Source organism: Delphinus delphis, chromosome 9 (genome assembly GCF_949987515.2).
Source record: "Delphinus delphis chromosome 9, mDelDel1.2, whole genome shotgun sequence".
Taxonomy (NCBI): Eukaryota; Metazoa; Chordata; class Mammalia; order Artiodactyla; family Delphinidae; genus Delphinus; species Delphinus delphis.
The window spans coordinates 56,901,637-56,915,772 of NC_082691.1; the positions used below are offsets into that span (position 1 = coordinate 56,901,637).

At 41.4% G+C, this 14,136-nt stretch overlaps 1 long non-coding RNA gene across 2 annotated transcripts in view; it reads right to left on the reverse strand.

Moving 5' to 3' along the window:
• LOC132431076 (uncharacterized) overlaps positions 1–14,136 on the reverse strand; it is a 35,846-nt gene that overhangs the window by 12,535 nt on the left and 9,175 nt on the right. Inside the window, exon 2 of one of the 2 annotated variants that reach the window (XR_009520621.1) lies at positions 7,777–7,855. The exons of the other annotated variant lie outside the window; for it this stretch is intronic. This is a non-coding gene — a long non-coding RNA (uncharacterized lncRNA). The remainder of the gene's footprint in view (positions 1–7,776; positions 7,856–14,136) is intronic. 2 annotated transcript variants of the gene reach the window in all.

The following is a 14,136-nucleotide window of genomic DNA, read 5'->3' on the forward strand; positions in this document are numbered from 1 at the left end:
CTACAATTTAGAAAGCATGGCAAAACAACTCAAAGACAATGAATAGGGACAGAATCTGATAACTTGAAAGGGTATGCTGCAGACAATGCATGTTTTCCATTGAAATGCAAACATTTTTTGTACCTCCCCAAAGAAGTCATATAGTAGGTATTTGTTTAGCCATTTGGAATTAAAAAAAGAAAAAAAAGAAAGAAAAAGAAAACATCCATATTGAGAGTTACTTTTTTTAAAAGAAAAACTAAAGTATTTGGGTCATAAATCCTGAAAAATAAATAAATAAAAGCTCAAGAACGAAAGAGAGTGTCAGCACCTCAGGCTCAAAGCGACACCTTTGCAGGGAAGAAGATGTCCCAGGGTCGGAACCTGGGTGACTTGAGGCTGGCACAGGAGTCCTCTGAGCTTGAGAGAAGCTGCAGAAAACAGATGGTGAGACCAAGTTCAGAGTTAGGATTCTGGGGAGCCCTCTTGCAGGTCTTGAAGATCTGAACAGAGCAGTTGGTAGAAGCCATAATGGTCAAGAGGAGTCAAAGAGCACGCTGAGGCCTGAAGTCAAGGAAAGGGGACATTTACTGATAACCTCCAGCATGACAAGCACTTAAACATACATCCATTGAATCCTCTAACAACTAAGAAAACTGGGCCAGATATCTTCCGCTTGCCTTTTCAGAGCCACTGCCCACCATTCTCCACCTTCCTTTGTACCCAGGACTACATCAGTGGCTCTCCCCGTGTGGTCCCCAGACCAGCTGGATCAGCATCACCTGGGAAAGTGTTTGAACTGCAAAATCCAAGCCCCCTCCACCACCACTGAATCAGAGCTCTGTATTTCAACAAGACCTGCAGGTAATTCTGATGCAGGCCCAAATCCCAGAACCACTGGACCTCTTTAAAAGGGCTCTCTTGCCCTCGGGATTCAAGTTGGGTTCATCAACAGGAAAGCCCCTGCAGAAGGTGAGAGGGAGGAGGTGCGTAAGCCCAGGTTACTTGTTCCCCCAGCTTCCCACCTGCACAGTCACATCAGGGTCCACAAAAGGTGCTGCTCCTGTTGGGTTTGCCCTTTGACGTTACTCACTTCTAAGCTCTGGCAACCGACCCTGTCCCTCTTGTCTTCAGGTCTGGGGGTGGAAATGACACTCAATGTTTCTGGCCTTGAGACAATGCACTATCGCTGTGACTTCCTTATAATTTGTCCACAGCTTTGTAAATTGTCCCTTTATTAAATTTTACTAAACTCTTTTCAAAGTATCCATTTTAAGTGTGTCATTGGTTTCCTGCTAGGACCCTGCCATTTCTGCCGTGACTCCCATTTTGAAGATAAGGAAATTTATCATCAGTAAACAAGCCCAAGGTTGCCCAGTAAGAGGCAAAGATGGGCTTGAAATCAGGGCTGTCAGGGCACAAAGTCCCAGCCCTCTAATCATAGAGTTGGTCTTTCTGGTGTGGCCAGCTCCCCAACCTGAGTCCTCTCCTTAATGTAAACTATCAGTTTGCTGGCATCTGACAATAGGATGGGTCAGCAGCCAATCATCAATCAAATAATATCCAAATTTTCATTATAGTGGAGTCTATTTTATATAGGTATAGTATATAGATAATATATAAGATATAGAGATAAATATAATATATAACTATATACGTAACTATATATAATATATAACTATAGTATATAACTGTATATAACATATATTATATATAATATGTATGTATCTTCAGGTAGAGTAAGCTTTAAATAAATCATAAAGAGGTATAAAAATACATTCTGGTATCAAAGACTAAACATTGAAGGAAAAAGAAAGAGTTCTTGGGACTTCCCTGGTGGCGCAGTGGTTAAGAATCTGCCTGCCAATGCAGGGGATATGGGTTCGAGCCCTGGTTGGGGAAGAACCCACATGCAGAGGAGCAACTAAGCCCGTGTGCCACAACAAAAGAAGCCACCACAATGAGAAGCCCGCCCACCACAACGAAGAGTAGCCCCCGAGCGCCTCAACTAGAGAAAGCCCGTGTGCAGCAACAAAGACCCAACACAGCCAAAAATAAAAATAAATAAAATAAACAAATTTATTTTTTTTAAAAAAACCTACAAGTTAACTTGTGAAGAACTCTTTTTTTTTTTAATGAAGTTTTTTTTCTTTTTTCTTTCTTTTTTTTTGGCTGCGTTGGGTCTTCATTGCTGCACGGGCTTTCTCTAGTTGCAGCGAGCAAGGGCTACTCTTTGTTGCTGTGCGCAGGCTTCTCATTGTGGTGGTTTCTCTTGTTGCAGAGCATGGCCTCTAGGCGCACAGGCTCTAGAGTGCAGGCTCAGTAGTTGTAACGCACGGGCTTAGTTGCTCCGCGGCACGTGGGATCTTCCCCAATCAGGGCTCGAACCTGTGTCCCCTGCATTGGCAGGCGGATTCTTAACCACTGTGCCACAGTGGTTAAGAATCCGCCTGCCAATGCAGGGGACACAGGTTAGGGAAGCTCCTAACTTACAGCTTTAAAGTATTCTAATCTAGAATCTCAAAGGACTTCTTTGGAATTCAAAAAAAAAGAAAGAAAGAAAAAGATTCTAAAATTTATCCAGAAGTAAATTTATCCAGAGTAAACAGACAAGTATAGTCAAAATAATGTTTGAAAAAGATGAAAAATGAGGGGAAGCATTTCTAACCAAACCAAACTAAACCAAACCAAACCAAGCCAAGCATACACACACACAGACACACATACACACACACTTAAAATGAATATCACAGCGCTAGAACTGACATGCAAATAAATGGCTCAGAGTAACTAGAAAAGCAAATTAAAGTATATAAACTAACTCAGCTTATTAAAAGGAAGCATTATAAGTCAACTAGAAAGAGAAGAATCATTCAGTTAATAAAAGGAAAATTGACTTAGGTATCAGGGGAAATAAATCTATTTAGATTCTCACCTCACAATATTATCCCCATGTGAATCAAAGGGCTAAATGTAGAAAAACAAAATAACAACAAAGCACCACAAAAATTAGAAGGTATATATTTCCTACCAGATTAAAAAGACTTTTTACACTTAAAATAAATGGGAAAAATTACAAAAGAAAATATGATTCTACCATCTTAATATCTATTAAAAGTAATTACAAGGCTAACAAAGTTATGAAAATACCTAGAACCAAAAATGCAAAGTTTTTCTTAATATATAAATATTTTATAGAAATCAATAAGAAAAACACCAATATGTTTATAAAACAATGTGTAAAAGATAAAGACTGGCAATTAAGTTGCAAGCACCAAAAGAAATTTTTCTTAAATAGAAGAAAATTCAATCTCACTGAGCATTACAGAATGCAAATTTCACAAGAGGAGATTATGTTCAGGACCTTGGTGTAGACAAATTTTCTTTAAAAGGACACAATAAGCATTAACCATAAAGGGAAATAATGGATAAACTGGAGTCTGTTAAAAATGTATCTTTTGCTCATTAAAACACAGCTAAAGAGTAAGAAGGCAACCCAAAGAGTAGAAGAAGAAATTTGGTAACTGACAAAAGATTAAGATCTAGAATATAAAAATTTCTTATACAATTCAATAAGAGACAGACAACTTAATTTGAAAATGGGCGAAATACTTGAACAGTTTACTTACAAAAGAGGATATCTCCAAATGGCCAGTAAACATTTGAAAAATTGTTCAAGCTCGTTAATCACCAAGAAATGCAAATGGCATCAGCAATGATATATCAATACACAGCCCAGCCAACTTGCTAAAGTGAAAAAGACTGACATTATCAAGTGTTAACCCAAATTTGGAGAAACTGAAACTCTTAGACACTCCTGGTAGGTATCTAAATTGATATAACCATTTTGGAAATTACTGTCTGGCAGTATTGAAGCTGAATACGGGCATAGCCTACCGCCCAGCAATTCCACTTCTAAGGTGCATGCCAACAAAAATGCATAAACATTGTCACCAAAAGAAATGTACAGAAATGCTTATAATCTACAACTGAAAACTAACCAAATGTCCATTAACAGCACAATGAACAAGTACAATGTGATATACTGTATTTATAAAATGGAACACTACACCGAAATGAGAAAATCGAACACGGCTAGTTTATTGCTCTTAGAAGTCAGAATGGCGGTTATTCTTGTGGTAATAATGACTGGAAGGAGCATGAAGGGGATCCTGAGGATGGCGAATTTGTTCTCTTTCGTGATATGAATGCCGACTCAGGTGTGCTTGCTTTGGGATAATCAGATACTTTCCTGTGTCTTTATCCTTCAACAAAGAGCTTAAAAATAATAATCAGATGACATTTTTAAATGATTTCTAAATTGGTAATTCTCAGTGTTGGCAAGAGTACAGTAAAACAGATGCTTTCATATACTGTTGGCAGAACTGCAAATTGATCCAACCAACCTTCCTGGAAAGCAAATTAGCAATATGCATAAAAATATTTAAAAGTCCATGCTCTTTGATCCATTAATTCCACCTACACGAATCTATCTTTTTTTTTTTTTTGCGGTACGCGGGCCTCTCACTGCTGTGGCCTCTCCCTTTGTGGAGCACAGGCTCCAGACGCGCAGGCTCAGCGGCCATGGCTCACGGGCCCAGCCGCTCCGCGGCATGTGGGATCTTCCCGGACCGGGGCACGAACCCGTGTCCCCTGCATCGGCAGGCGGACTCTCAACCACTGCGCCACCAGGGAAGCCCACAAATCTATCTTAAGGTAATAATTCACTCCAAAAAATGACAAGGAAAATTATGACAGTACACAAAACTATGTGTAAAACTATGTACATATAATAAAATCCCAACTATTTTAAATATGTTTAGAAAAAAAGAAAAGACTGAAAGGAAATATGCCAAAATATGACTGTATGGGCTGAATGTTTGTGCCCACTCCCCTTTTACCCTCCCCTCCCACTACAATTCATATCAAAGTCCTAAACCCCAGTTTGATGGTATTTGGAGATGGCCTTTGGGAGGTAATTAGGTTCAGAATAGGTCATAGTGGGGATAGGGGAACGAATCTCATCATGAGATTAGTGCCCTTAGAAGAAGAGGAAGAGGGCTTCCCTGGTGGTGCAGTGGTTGAGAATCTGCCTGCCAATGCAGGGGACACAGGTTCGAGCCCTGGTCTGGGAAGATCCCACTATGCCACAGAGCAACTGGGCCCATGATCCACAACTACTGAGCCTGCGCGTCTGGAGCCTGTGCTCCGCAACAAGAGAGGCCGCAACAGTGAGAGGCCCGTGCACCACGAGGAAGAGTGGCCCCCACTCGCCGCAAGTAGAGAAAACCCTCTCACGGAAACAAAGACCCAGCACAGCCAAAAAATTAATTAATTAATTAATTAATTTTAAAAAAAAAGAAGAGGAAGAGATATGAGAGCTCTCTCTCTACCATGTGAGGATACAGTAAGAAGGTGGCCATCGACAAGCCACAAAGGACACCTCACCAGAACTGGACCATGCTGGCACACTGATCTAGGATTTCCTAGCCTCCAGGACTATGTAAAATAAATGTTTGGTGTTGAAGCAACCCAGTCTGAAACCATGCCCCACAGAGTTAACAGAAGCTGATAACTAATAGAAATTATTGAACTTGTCTTACAGAATAACAGATAAAGAACAGCTTGTTAAAGCCCCTTTGCTTATAAACTGCCTCATTATTGATGAAGTTCGCTTTAGTTTTTTCTTTCTTTCTTTTCCTCTCTTTAATTGCATCCCTTCCCAGCTTTACGCAGCCCAGGGGTTTTATAGGAATTTGGAGTCTGCTCCTGCCCACTGCAGGCTGGCTGGGGGCTGGTTGGGACCACCGACCCTAAACCTGGGCCTGTGCAGATGTCCAGTGAATGGCCTTTTGATGTCAGAGGGCCGGAAAACTCCACTCACAGATCATGCTAAGCGCCTCCATTTTGAATATGCAGAAACATGTAACCCAGATGCATGTGCACAGAACATCAATTACCTCACCTTTTAACCTGCCTCCAATCATCTTTCCCCAGCCTAAGACCACCTGCTTATCCCTAAAATATCCCAATCCCCTGCCTTCAGGGAGGCGGATCTGAGACTTGTTCTCCTGTCTCCTCACTTGGCTGCCTTGTGAATAAACTCTTTCTGGACTGGAAACTCGGCGTCTCAGCATTTGGCTTGCTGTGCATTGGGCAAACGAACCTGGTTCAGTAACAAGTCTATGCTATTTTGCTATAGCAGTCCAAGCAGACTAAGACAATGATCAATAGTTATATCTGAGATTACAGGTGATTTTTGTTATCTATTTATTCTGTTCCAAATTTTTTGCAATCTTATGAATTACTTTTTAATTTTTATAAAGCATAATTACTCATTAATATGTGACCACATCCCCATTGTAAAAGTCAAACAATACAGAAATCAGAGAAACATAAAAACTATCCTTTAACATATTCTCTCACCAATCCGCCTTCCCCAAGTTTGGTTTCTTAAAGATAAGCACCAATAAAAGTTTATAAATATATGTAACTTTCCAGGTATTTTATTCTGCATTTACAAACATGCATACATTTGTAAGGAAATACACATATACAGAGTTTTTTTTAAATTATTGCTTACAAACAGACTATGGGTAGCTGGATACTCCCAGTTCAGTGTCTTGTTTGACCCACACAATGATTTAAAACGTTGCCTAGTTACACAAGTCGTGCTCTTCTACAACATAAAGAGCTTGGTACCTATTGCCATACACCTGCCTGGCCCTTAAAATTTTTGTCACCTGCTTGGCCTCCCTAGGCCTCCTAGGTTTTTGTCTTTGTCACCCTGGATCTCTTTAACATACTGCTCTGTAAAGTGCTTTTTTAAAATATCAAAACACCAAATAATAAATACGTTAGCATGACAATATGTCTAGACCCACCTAATTCTTTTCTACGTAGTGTTCCATAGTACTCATTACTTTTATAATCAAAATTTTGAAAAGTGCACATTGTTTTATTTTAAAGGAGTTTAGATGCACATTTCAAATTGATTCACGTTTCCTGAATATGTTTCTGTCTGCGTGTGAGCTATGAAGCAGGAATTCTTTAGTCTCTGTTTAATTTTTCATCAAAGATGGTTCATGAAAGGGTGCATTGCTGAACTGCAAGGCATTCTTATACTGAACACTTTATCAATAAAGACTCCTGTTTGCACAGTGGAAAAGCAATATTATTATTTAGAAACTCCCTTGAGGAAATGTGCTTTTCACACACAGAATGGATTATTTGTCTAAATGTCAAATGACTCTTCTTAATTTTTGTAAATATCCTTCATGCCCAGGAAACAGTAGGTTGGATATTTTGTGACTCATAATTGCCTCTATTACCCTAGATATAGCTTAAATCTTTGATTACACTCAGTTCCATACATTTCTGTATACTGTCTTATGATGCAATCATTTCATGCCTCCTTAGTTTAAGTATTTAAGCCTTGCATCCCTCAAATATGGTAACTTCCTGGAGAAAAGGTTTCTTTTATCTATATGTAGACAAAATAAAACCCAGGCACCCACCTGGCTCTGTCTCATCAGGGAATTGCAGACTGATTCTAGCAGTTGAGAGTAATTAGAATCTGAGTAACTAGAATCTTGCTGGCATCTCTCAAATATCATTAGAGAGGATCCGACACATAGCCTATGTTAACATTTCTCCAATGCTGTTTCCCTAGTCCTCTGCATCCCATACCCTTCTCAAAAATCTGCCCGAAAACCTCTCTCCCTATAGCTCACTCTAGTCTCTCCCTTTTAAAAGCCAGTTCCCATCCTTGCTTCTTTGTTCTTCCCAACGGATTACCTGTAATCCATAGTTCAGGACCCTGGAGTAGAGGCAGAGGTGGAAGGGAACGATCCCACCAGACAACACCAAAAGTGACCTAGCAGGAGGGAGGAAGACATGAGGGATGGGACAAGATCTAAATATTTTTGCTTAATAAAGTTTTTTTTTGTTTTTTTGTTATTTTTTAAAGAAGATGCTGGGGGTAGGACTTTATTAATTAATTAATTTATTTTTGCTGTGTTGGGTCTTCTTTTCTATGCGAGGGCTTTCTCTAGTTGTGGCAAGTGGGGGCCACTCTTCATCGCGATGCGTGGGCCTCTCACTATCGCGGTCTCTCTTGTTGTGGAGCACAGGCTCCAGACGCACAGGCTCAGTAGTTGTGGCTCACGGGCCTAGTTGCTCTGCGGCATGTGGGATCCTCATGCTGAACATGTGGGATCCACATGTTCGACCAGGGCTCGAACCCGTGTCCCCTGCATTAGCAGGCAGATTCTCAACCACTGCACCACCAGGGAAGCCCTTAAAAAAGTTTTATATTTGTTAAATATACCTACTGTGACTATATTTTTCAGGTGGACAATTTATATCTAACGATCTAGAACTGGGAAGCATAGTGAAGCTGGGATTATTTTGGAAAATCAAGAGAGAAGTTTTTTGCAGTTTGTTCGTTTGTTTCTTGAGAAGAGGAAGAAAGTCGTATTTACTGAGCGCAAGCTACTGTGGGATGCCCCTTTTGTTTAGGGGCATGTTATGTTGTTGTCTAGCTAGCACAATACCCTGAGAGGGACGTATTATTGTCTCCATTTCACACGTGAGGAATGTAATAGGCACTTTTGGCATATCCGTCCCTCTCCTAAGGAGCACTGCATTCTCTAGGAATTGTCCCATCGAATTCCCCCATCCACAAAGGTACCTTCTTCTCTGGCTGCCACTGATTGGGCCAGAGGTGTGAGTATATGGCATGAGGCAGGCCAATCAGATATTCTCTCACAGAAGTTTGGAATCAGGACTCAGAGAGAGTGGTGGCTGGAGCTGTAACTGGTCAAACAATTCATGCACTCTGAGAGTGGATCCTAGTGTCTGGAGAATCTTTGGGATGAGTGGTATGAAAATTCACATTCAGGGCTCCCCTGGTGGCACAGTGGTTAGGAATCACCTGCCAGTACAGGGGACATGGGTTCCAGTCCTGGTCCAGGAAGATCTCACATGCTGCAGAGCAACTAAACCTGTGTGCCATGACTCTGAGCCTGTGCTCTAGAGCCTGTGAGCCACAACTACTGAAGCCTGTGGGCCTAGAGCCCATGCTCTGCAACAAGAGAAGCCACCGCAGTGAGAAGCCTGTGCCCCACAATGAAGAGTAGCCCCCACTCGCCGCAACTAGAGAAAACCCGCGTGCAGCAACAAAGACCTAACGCAACCAAAAATAAATAAATTAATTAATTAATTTAAAAAAAAAGAAAATTCACAATCAGCTGTGGAAACTGTGAGAAAGTTAATGCCCCTGCTTAGAAAAAGGCTGAGAGATGGAGGATTCTGTTAGGGCTGGGATGGGTTGGGGAAGGGGAGACTCCAGAGCAAACTAGGTAATGGGTTTGGGGTGAGGTGGAAGAGAAGAACCCTTGATTAGTGGGCTGCGGGGAAGTTTTGGGAGCAGAGCGGGGATCTGAAAAACATGCCGGGCAGTGTGCAGGGTAACCCCTTCTCTGGCCTTCCTATGACCTCCTCAGTGACATGGGGTGAGCGTCTCATGTTTTCAGAGAGCAGGCTGTTTCTGGAGCAGTGCTGAGCCCTGTGTCAGTGCTGGTGTGGGACAGGAGCAACACCGCACATGGGACGGCTGGCTTTTGGGCTAAAGGAGTGAATGCAGGGGCTGTGGGAGGTCCCTGTGGAGGACCAGCAGGCAAGCTGGGCCGTGCAGAGAGAAGATAGCCGGCATGAAGACAGAAATAAAGGTGAGCAACAGAGTAACTAAGAGTTTTGTTTTGTAGGTGGTGGTGGTGTTTTGTTATTCCCAGGTCTTGGTTCTACTTCTTTGCAGAAGCCCAGATTCTTTCCTGGCCTTGCTTTCTGGGAGACATTCTTGTATACTTATTATAAATTCTCTTTTTTAGTTAGCCCAGCTCAAAGTTGGGTACTATTACTTGTGACCAAAAACCTTACTAAGTGCAAGGAATCTGTGGTTCCTAGAGATTAAATAAATTGAGAAAATTTCTGTGGCTTCTTAGTGGTAGGAGTTGGGGTACAAGCCTGTCTCCTCGTGCTCTTTTCCTCACACTCTCTGCTCAGTCATGATGGCCACATTGCTATTCTACAAACACACCAATCTCACCCCCATCTTAGTGGGCTCTGTTTGCCCTGCTCAGGACAGGCCCAAAGGCCACTCCCTCATCTCATCCAGGTCTCAATTCAAATGTCACTCAGAGATACCTACCCTGACAACCTCATCTAAAATAGGCACTCTCTAACCTCTTTCTCTACTTTTTTTTTTTTCAGTTTTACTGAAATATAACTGACATAGCACTGTATAAGGTTAAAGTGTACAGCATAATGACTTGACTTACATATATGTAAATATATTGTGAAATGATTACCACAACAAGTTTAGTTAACAGCCATTATCTCATATAGTTACCAAGAAAAAGGAAACAGTTTTTTTCCTTGCGATGAGAAATTTTAGGATCTACTCTCTTAGCAACTTTTAAGTACACCATACGGCAGTGTTAACTATAGTCACCATGTTGTACATTACATCCCTAGTACTTATTTATCTTGTAACTGGGCCTTTGCACCTTTTGACTATCTTCACCCAATTTCTCCACCCTCGCCTCTGGCAACCAACAATGTATTCTCCGTCTCTATGAGTTTGGTTTTTTTAGATCCCACATATAAGTGAGATCGTACAGTATTTGGCTTTCTCTGACTTGTTTCACTCAGCATAATGCCTTCCATGTCTATCCATGTTTTTGCAAATGTCAGAATTTCCTTTTTTTTATGGCTGAATAATATTTATATAATATATATAATATATATATACATGTCACATTTTCTTTATCCATTCATCTGTCAATAGACACTTAAGGTTGTTTCCATGTCTTCACTATTGTAAATGATGCTGCAGTGAACGTGGGATGCAGATATCTCTTCAAGTTAGTGATTTCATTTCTTGCAGATAAATACCCAGAAGTGGAATTGCTGGAACATATGGTAGTTCTATTTTTAACTTTTTGAGGACCCTCCATACTGTTATCCATAACGGCTGCACCAATGTACATTCTCACCAACAGTGTACAAGGGTTGCCTTTTCTCCACACCCTCACCAGCATTTGTTATCTCTTGTCTTTTTGATAATAGCGATTCTAACAGGCATAAGGTGATATTTCATTGTGGTTTTAATTTGCATTTCCCTGATGATAAGTGATATTGAGCACCTTTTCATGTACCTGTTGGCCATTTGTGTATCTTCTTTGGAAAACTGCCTATTCAGTTTCTTTGTCCATGTTTAACCGGATTATCATTATTATTACTATATATTTTTGCTATTGAGGTATATGAATTCTTTATATATTTTGGATGTCAACCTTTTTTTTATCAGGTATATGATTTGCAAATATTTTTTCCATTCCGTATGTTGTCTTTTCATTTTGTCCATCATTTCTTTCATTGTGCACAAGTTTTTTAGTTCGATGTAGGTTCTATACACTGACAATACATTCTTTTATTTAAAGTGGATTAGACAAATTTACTTTTTCTCCCTTCCTCTCCCCAATGCTCCCTGCTTCATTCACATCTTTTTTCTTAGATTGATGAAACCTGGCCCCCGTCCTCAGCCTCTATCCTCACATGGTAGAAAGAAGCTATTATTATTATTAGTTTTAGTAACTTATCACTACCTGGATTTATGTTACATATTTATTTGTGTACTTGTTTCTCTACCACCCCGCCCCCCAACTCCCCACCAGAATATAAGCTCCCGGAGGGCTGGGTTCAACCCTTGTTCACTGCTGTATTTTCAGCACACTGACCAGAACTGTATTTGACATATAGAAGGCACTCAACAAATACTCATTTAATTAATCAATCCATTAAACCCTGACCTGTTTCTGACTTCCATGCTGTTTTCATGGTCTCTAAGTACCTGATGCAATTCTAGAAACACTCAGAAAAACCCTATTGGATTAAGGATGGAAATAATGTCTGAAGGACATCTGTGGAGCTCGGCTGATTAGCATGCAGGAAAGAGGGATGTCCGCTAGCTGCTCAGTACACTGGGGGGAGGTAGGAACCTGGAGCAGCACGCTCCAGCCCAGCCTCTATGAGAACAGAACTGAAAGCTGGTAAATTCATTTCTACTGGTTTTCCCTTAGTTAGTGCTTCTGGCCTGGGGAAACAAAGCTTCAGCGACAGTAAAAATGCTTTTGTTCCTGTGGTACCACATGTTAAATCACAAATGACATCTACTTTGTTCTTGGGTTAATGCTACCTTCTGGGTCTGCTCTGTAAGGTTGTTCCCTGTCCCCAGTTGGCCTGAGACAGGGTCTGGCTTGCTGAGGGTCCCCTGTCCCTATAACTATACAAGAGGAAAGCTGCTGGAGACTGACTTGGGATGTCTAAACACCACCAGGAAGGACCAGCTGAGGAAGGAGGCAGGAGAAATGGAGACATATTCTAATCCAAGCCTCGCTAGACACTTTCAGTGTATCATTTTGAAACCACATTATCAAACACAGGGTCACTTTGCTCATGGCTTTCAGATGCTGCCCCCAACACATACACCAATGTTGATGAGGCTTCTAACCAGTTACCACAACACGTGTGTTTAATCTGTTGCTTTTACCAATGGGCTAATGAAAAGATGCAAGTAGCCGGAGAGGTCATACCAATCCACAACCAGTACTGGAAAAGAAAATTGAAAAAATGAATACTAATATGAGCATGTACCTATATGTAACTCTTTCATCTAAACTTCTTCACCTTCAGAGCACTTAATTTTAACAAGAAACTCACCAGGGTTAAATGGCTGACTTGGCTAATTAGTGGCAAGGCCAGGACTCAAATTCAGAACTCTTGACTCCAAGATAAGGGTTCTCCCTGCTGCAACTGCCTCTCTATCTTTGCATTCAAAGAATGGCTTGCTGTAAAATTTATTTTTCATGACTATGTTATATAGCTAAATAAGCAGAGTCTTTAAGGGCCACACATTCAGAGAAAGCTAGAGATAAATCAGCAGCCTTTAAAAAAACAGGTAGTTTTAATTTGGTAAATGACAACAGGAAGCCAGACATTTACCCACATTTGGATGATCACCTGTTTTCTAATGAGAGCCAAGCCTGAGGCAATGAGAAGATGCAGAGACTGATTTACAGCAAGCCTTGGCCACTGCCCAGGGAGGCAGGGCCTGAAGTGTTCCTACCAGCTGTGTGCAGTCAAGGTCACCAAGTGGTTCAGTCCCACAAATGACAAAGACCACTTTGCTCCTTGACTGACTCCTACCAAAATTAAAAACCTGGCAGTTGAAATGGCCGAGCACCAGACACCTGATAGAAAATGAAGTGTTGAGTTCAGTAACTCTCTGCCTAATTCCAGCAATTTTGAAGATGTTAATAATTAATTCCAACTTTCCCTCCCTTCCACCACTCACTCATAATGGACAAAGGAGAGTCAATGTTTGCTTGAACCACCCAGATAATTGCTTAATTCTTTCCACTTGCCTGGGCATGGTCTGAAAGCACACATATCAATTATCACCAGGAAGTAGTGGCTTTCCTCCTTACCTCTTTGTTTTGTTTATCATTTTTTTAAGAGTGTAATGTAACCAAAGGGCTAGCCCAGTGCCCAAATGCTGAGACATGTAAAAAGATGGGGTGGCAGAAGGAGAAAGGCCCTGACTGTGTACAGAGAACTACAGGTGGAGGAAAGGGCTTACGGGAGAGAAGGACAGCAGGAAGAAATGTCTTTAAACTTTAAAGATCGTGCAGATTTTGACCCAACACTTCTGAGAATTTATCCTTATATTAGTTGGGGTCTAACCTGGAAAAGAGAAACCCCTCTGAGTATTTACAGCAGGGGCTCCGCAGAGCTCATCACCATCAAGGAGCCCCTCCAACTCCTTAAGGTTGATGGGACCTAGGTGAGAGGTAGCATAATCAAGCCACAGGCTAGGGTCACCTAACAGAAGCAGGACCTCGACGGACCTATTGCAGCAGTGGGACCACTGAGGAGAGACATAGCCACAGTGGGCCATGACCTTCCCTCTCCTTCCAACTCTAGTCTCCCAGTTCCACCTGCCACTGGACAAATCCATCAGGAAACGCGCTAACACAGGAGCCTGAGAAGCTCAGCCTGCAGGGGTCCGCCCACTCCCATGATGCAGAGCAGAAC